Genomic DNA, 6274 nt, shown 5'->3' with positions numbered 1-6274 from the left:
GCTACTGAAGTTCAAGTCTCCGAAAATGCTCACCATCATCCGCATAAAGGAGGCTGGGCTGTTGCATAGCTCTTGCGGCATCCTATTATACTCATGTAGCCCTACAGGAGTCGTGAACGCGGTATATTTCTTGTCCTCTTCAGCCATGGGTATGTTATAGAATCCTGACGTCAGGTCCATGGTGCTAAAGAGCGTGTTCCCGCCCAGAGCAGCTAAACAGTCGGACTGGTGTGGAAGTGGGTGTGCGTCCTTTATCGTTCTTGCTTTCAACCATCTGAAGTCTGTGCATATCCTCAGACTGCCATCCTTCTTCCACACTAGGACTAACGGGGAAGCATACTCGCTTACAGACTTCCTGATTATCCCTTGTTCTTCCATCTGGGACAAAACTTGCCGCAACTTCTGGTAGTGTGCTGGCGGCACTCTACGATAAGGGAGTCTGAATGGACGCTCATCCATTAGCCGAATGCGGTGAACAAACCCTTTAACTTCGCCACAGTCCAATGCATGCTTGGAAAACGCATTGTTGTATTTCTCCAGTAACTGGACTAATTTCTCTTTTGACTCATGGCTGACAGAGCAAGACTGGATGTCAAGATCAGCGAGACCAACAGTTTCCAATCTACGTTTGAAATCAGCGGAAGAAATAGGTGAATGCTGATTCTCCTCTGGAACCACTTCAGCTCGGCTCAGCCCTTGGAAAAGTTCAAAATCTTCCACTGCAACACACGGGAACACGTCTGCTAACTTGCGGTTTCTCTTTAGGGTGACTGGCTTGTCAGAGAAGTTGGTGACTTTTACAGGAACCCAGCGATCACCCCATAATGGCGTGACAACCCGCCCAACCATTATGTCTCGTGACGCAGACCTCGAAGTTGTTGGTTCCACTACAACTGTGCTCCCTGGGGACATGGGAACATTTTTGGGCAACTTTCCCCAGACAAAATGTTCCTGCTTTGCCAAGAGGGTAACACTCTGCTGTAGCTTGATGGTTCCCACCTTGTCTGGCAGCTCTGAACCCTTCCACCGACACGTGTTGGCCATTACATCCAGAAACTGCTCACATCCTGCCATCGGTTCCACACTGTGATTAGAAACAAGTCTCCAGTAATCACTGCTACCCTTCATGCGATGCGCAAGGAATTTGATCACATTTGTACCAATGATCAGATCATCCCGCTGGCCGGGTACAACGAGAACGGGCACTAGGCAGCTTTCTCCATAAACTTTCAACTCGACTTCATATAAACATTTTGGTCTTGTAACCTTGCCACCACATCCTACTAAAACAACTTCCTCTTGAAGTGGTGTGGATGAAGGCAGCACGTTTTCATTTAACATCCTCTCTTCTGCTTTCTCACTAAAAGTGCAGGCCATGGAACCTGTATCGATCATTCCTTTCATTGAGAATGCATTGTTTACACTGACGGGCGCATAAAACAAATCGTCGAATGCTCCAACTGCTTGAACATTTTGCGCTATCACTTTGGTTCCTGTGGGGGCCTGTGCACATGCGTTCTCATAAAACTGGTGAAGATCATTATTCTCTAGGGGTTCTTCACTTGTGCTCACGCATTCCCCTTCTGAACGTGAGCCATCTAGTTTAAATTTGGCGAGCCCCGGAATGGTGCTGGACCAGGCCTGGACCTTTCACTTGTACATTCCCTCTCGCTATGCCCAGACTGAAGGCATGCAAAACACAGATGTTCTCGACGACAGTGTGCTACTGTAGAATGATCTTGGGATCTGCATACTCTACAGAACTTGCTTTGAGGCTGGCGAGACTGCATTTGGACATTTTGAGACAGTGCACGGTCAAGGAGACTAATTAAAGTTCTCATGCAATTGCCGTCACTCTGTGTAGTGGGTGCAGTGCTGACTCTGCTACACTCACCTGGCTCTATAGGAGAGCCAACATCCACTTCATTATTATCGTGGGACGTCTGAACATGAGCGGTGACATGTCTTGTAGCAGTATGACGTTTAATCTTGGTTGACATCTGCTCTTTTAATTCTGTCTGGTAGCGATCAAGCTGCTCTTGGATCTCCTGTGCGGTCCATTTTTCTGGAGCTTTGAAACGGAACACTGCAGCAAGAGTGGAATTAGGGCAGTACTTCACAAACATCATTGCAGCTTCTTGACATGGATCCTCCATTCGTCGACCAAGCCTCTTTAAAGCTTCCTCCGCAAGATCCACTGCTTTATTCAGCCGCACCCAGTATTAAACGGGATCTTCTCCTGCTAATGGAACTGTGCCATAGAAGTCAGCCAAGGGCATACATGAGTAATGAACATCACTAAAATGCTGTTTCAGGATGTCCATGATAACTTTTGGGTTCTCAACTGGCCTTAAAGCTGAATTACAACGGAGAGTGACTCTGACGACATCTTTAGCTTTACCCATCAGTCTGCTTAAGATCTCTTGATGCTGTTCTGCTAATGGTATCCCTCTTTTTGTCAGATAGGTGTCCATCAGCTCTTCCCATTCACTCACACTAAGCTTGTCTGATGCATCACCACGGTAGACTGGGGGTTCTTTTGCTTCACTCTGCATGACCAACCTCACTCCAGTCAAGTTAAGTGAAGGCATGTCTGAGAATGTCTTGCTAGCACCTAACCTTTGTGTTTGTGCGTCGCTATTCTCTTCTTGACCGTAACTAGCCTCTTTTTGGGATGCTAACATGGTCTGTCCTACTTGTTGAGCAATGTGTGCTATCAAACCCTGCCAATTTGGATCTGTTAAGTCTGGAACAGCTAAGGGCACAGTATCAGCTACTGGATTTGGATCATGGTCAATTACACGTGTGGAGCATAATGCAGGTGATGTTCTGCTCACTTTACTCTCCCTCCCAATTGGAGTAACTGGAGTTTCACCAAAAAACTTCCCTCTCCCAAGACCTAAATCAGTCATCGTCTCATTTGCATCAAACTCATCTCCTTTTAAACTGAATGCCATGTTAAATTTCACTCACAATTTGTCTTTTTACACTTAATGCTAAATGTCCAAACAGAATTTAAACACTCTTGAAAAATATAAAAAAAACGTGAGAAAGTGTCACTCAAATGAGAAAAGTCAGTATTAGAAATAACAAGTGTCTGTTTGTTTCTCACAGTTCTTCACTAATGAAACAGTGAACCTCAATGCAGCGTCCCACGGCGACCCAACTGACGTAGATCTGGAAGCAATCTTCAAATCCGGGTCACGGCACCAATGTAACCGGTCCTCTGCTGACCGCCGTTACGTTCTCTCTGCGTTGTGTATAAGGAAAACCAGGACACTTTCGCTGCAGTTCACCAAAGGGGATTTATTGACAGCCACACCAGCACTCAACAGGTTTCGTCTGTGGATTGAATAGAGGTAAACGTGGATTGAATAGATGAATAGAGTTCATATCTCACACTGCGGGCATTTCGTGAAACATTCCTGTATGATATAATAGTTATTAGTTAATTGAAGACTCAAAACCATGTCAATAGCATATCATACGGCCCACTCGATATAACTTCATAATCTTAATCCACTCACGCATAAAACATACATCAGAACACTGCAAATAGTCTCAGTACTACTTACAATAAAATATTTAATCGATTTATGCACTTTATAAACTTAATTTACCCATAAAATAAAGAGCTCAGAAAAATGCTTACCTCTCCCCAGCATATGCAATGCAGACTGGCGAGAGGCGCGCGCGCTTGAAAATGGCGTCAGTAGGACGGCAGAAGAGAGTGTCAAAATAAAAGTCTCCAAAACGTTTACAGCAAATATTGGTAAAAGAAAACCAGGAATAAAACGGTAAAATAATAAAAAGATTTTAGTGATAAAGCAATGTATTACATACTTATATAATTCACTTTAACTCGTTACACACCCACGGTCAATGTCTATGCTCAGCAACAAGGGCCAGCAGGATGGAAAAGAAATCCATTAGAAGGAGGACAGAGAGGAAAAGACAAGCGTAATAATCTTCCTCTGTGCTGGGGGTGTGGACAGCCTGGACATAACAAAACCAGGTGCTCAAACCAGGGGCGGTTCTAGGATTTTCATTTTAGGGGGCTTAGCCCCCAGTGATGGTATTTTAGGGTCCAAATTGCGCTATTAACTAGTAGCTTACTAACATGCATATCCATAGGATGGCTGTTTAGTAATACTTATAAAGTAATACTTATAAAGCTCCCCCGAGAAAATGTTTATTTCTCTGATCTACATATGTGCATTTTAAGATGTTCTGAAGGCCAAAAAATTAGATAACAGTAGCTTGAAAACCATGTCACTGGGCAGTAGATTATTTGTCTTTCTTATCTCCACATCTTTTTTCTCTGTTTTTATCTTGCCCAGTCTCTTCCCCTCCTAACGCTGAGCTTTAACTGATATAGTTTTTCCATTTTCGTCAGAGAAGAAAGTAAATATGGTTTACATATTAACATACTGATATTTATATGTTTTATGAATACTTTTCTTAGACACATTAATTTACTGTTTATTAAAGTTTTAAGTTTATTAAATTAATTCACAAAATAAACACATTCATTACTAATCTTATGCCCAATACAGGCTGAAATAGCTGAGCTTTTTTATTTTTTTACTGAAGGCTATAAATGGAATAATATTAATTTACAAAATACACATTAATTATTAATCTTATGCCTAATCTGAAGAAAACGGTTTTGTTAATATTTCTTGTTTATTAATTGCATTATGAATCACATTGGCCTATTTTCAATTCAAATTGGCGAAATTAGAACAAAGTGTAGGCTATTCATTTGCCTGAATATTTTTATCTTTGTTTAACATTTCTGACTTAAAGAAGCAGTCTTAGCTTACATTTCTCTCACTTGACGTCGAGTCGTGCTGCTAAAATTTGCGTTTAGCCTCAGCAGATTCTGTGTGAACATAAAGCCTGCCTACTCTGATTTGATTGGTTTTCTCGAATATTTGGACATTGACGAGCGATGACAGACCAATGAGGCTCAGATGAACGCACACACCTCTGCTTCTGACGTGCGCTCTGCTCGGCGCCACTGCGGATTGACAAACACACTGACTAAAAGACGGGACGAAGCTGAAGCCTCCAGACAGTTTCATATGCTTTAAAGGTTAATCACACATTTTTTAGGGGGGCTGGGGCAGAAGTTAAGGGGGCTGAAGCCCCCCTAAAAAGGGTCTAGAACCGCCCCTGGCTCAAACAATCCATGGCAACAGTCACTCAGGGGTGGAAGGTGGGGTGGGTTGGCAACGGCCCTATCAAGGTCCATGTCAAGGCCCAGTAAACCCTTGGGGAGGTCCCAATCAGGGATATTAGGGGTGCCCAGAGAATCCTATAGGGGAAAATCAGCTTCCAATTTTAACAACTAATGCTGATCAAGATCCAATGTTAAAAGTAAAAATAGAGGGTAAAGACACACCCATGTTAGTTGATACGGGGCAGTCTTTACCTGTCTAAACTCAAGTTATGCCTCACACCTCCCCTGGTCTGGAAAATTTGCAAAGACAATAGGATTCTCGGGACAAAAGCAGTTAATTCCTATGACAGCTCCAGTTTGCTTACAGACTAAAAATAAAAGTGTGACCTTACCAGTTCTTGTATCAAATCAAACTCCTGTAAACTTGTTAGGAAGAGATGCATTATGTAAATTAGGACTTCAAATTTGGGGTTCTCCAGAAGGAGTGTATATAGACTTACAAGGAATAGGAACTCAAATGATGATTTCTGAGCCAAAAGCAAATGTATACAGAATAGGACAAATAGAAAATTATGTAAGACAAATAATTAATAAATGGGGAAAGTTTATTGAAGCGCAGATTTCTGGAGCTCAGTTACTAAATTCAGGATTTCACTGTGCTATGATATATGACGATGAGAGAGATGAAAAAATAGAAAAGAAATGGCAAAAAGAAACAGACGGTCCAAAAATTGAGATTACCTCAAAATACATCATAATAGGTAAACAGGGAGCAGCAATGAAAATAACTGGAAATTAATTTACAAAAAGTTGGTTCAATGTACCAAATTCTGTTCCCCATGTATCTTTATATACAGGAAAGAATTGGGAAGCCAAAGACTTAGGGCCAATGATGAAAAAAGCTGAACAGAAATCAGTTTTGTGAGGTGCCTTCATGCACAAACGCTGCCTTAAAAGTCATTGTCTGATAAGGCAGTGAAGGAAACAGATCAGCTGTCTAGGTTTTCGGACGCAGCCCGTAATTTGATTCTGGAACCGGGCCTGTTTAAGAATACGCGGCCCCTTTAAGAAAAAAAATACGGGCACTGG

The sequence above is a fragment of the Gobio gobio genome (genome assembly GCF_949357685.1).
Source record: "Gobio gobio genome assembly, chromosome: 23".
In the NCBI taxonomy this organism is placed as follows: Eukaryota; Metazoa; Chordata; class Actinopteri; order Cypriniformes; family Gobionidae; genus Gobio; species Gobio gobio.
This window is presented reverse-complemented; position numbering follows the sequence as displayed.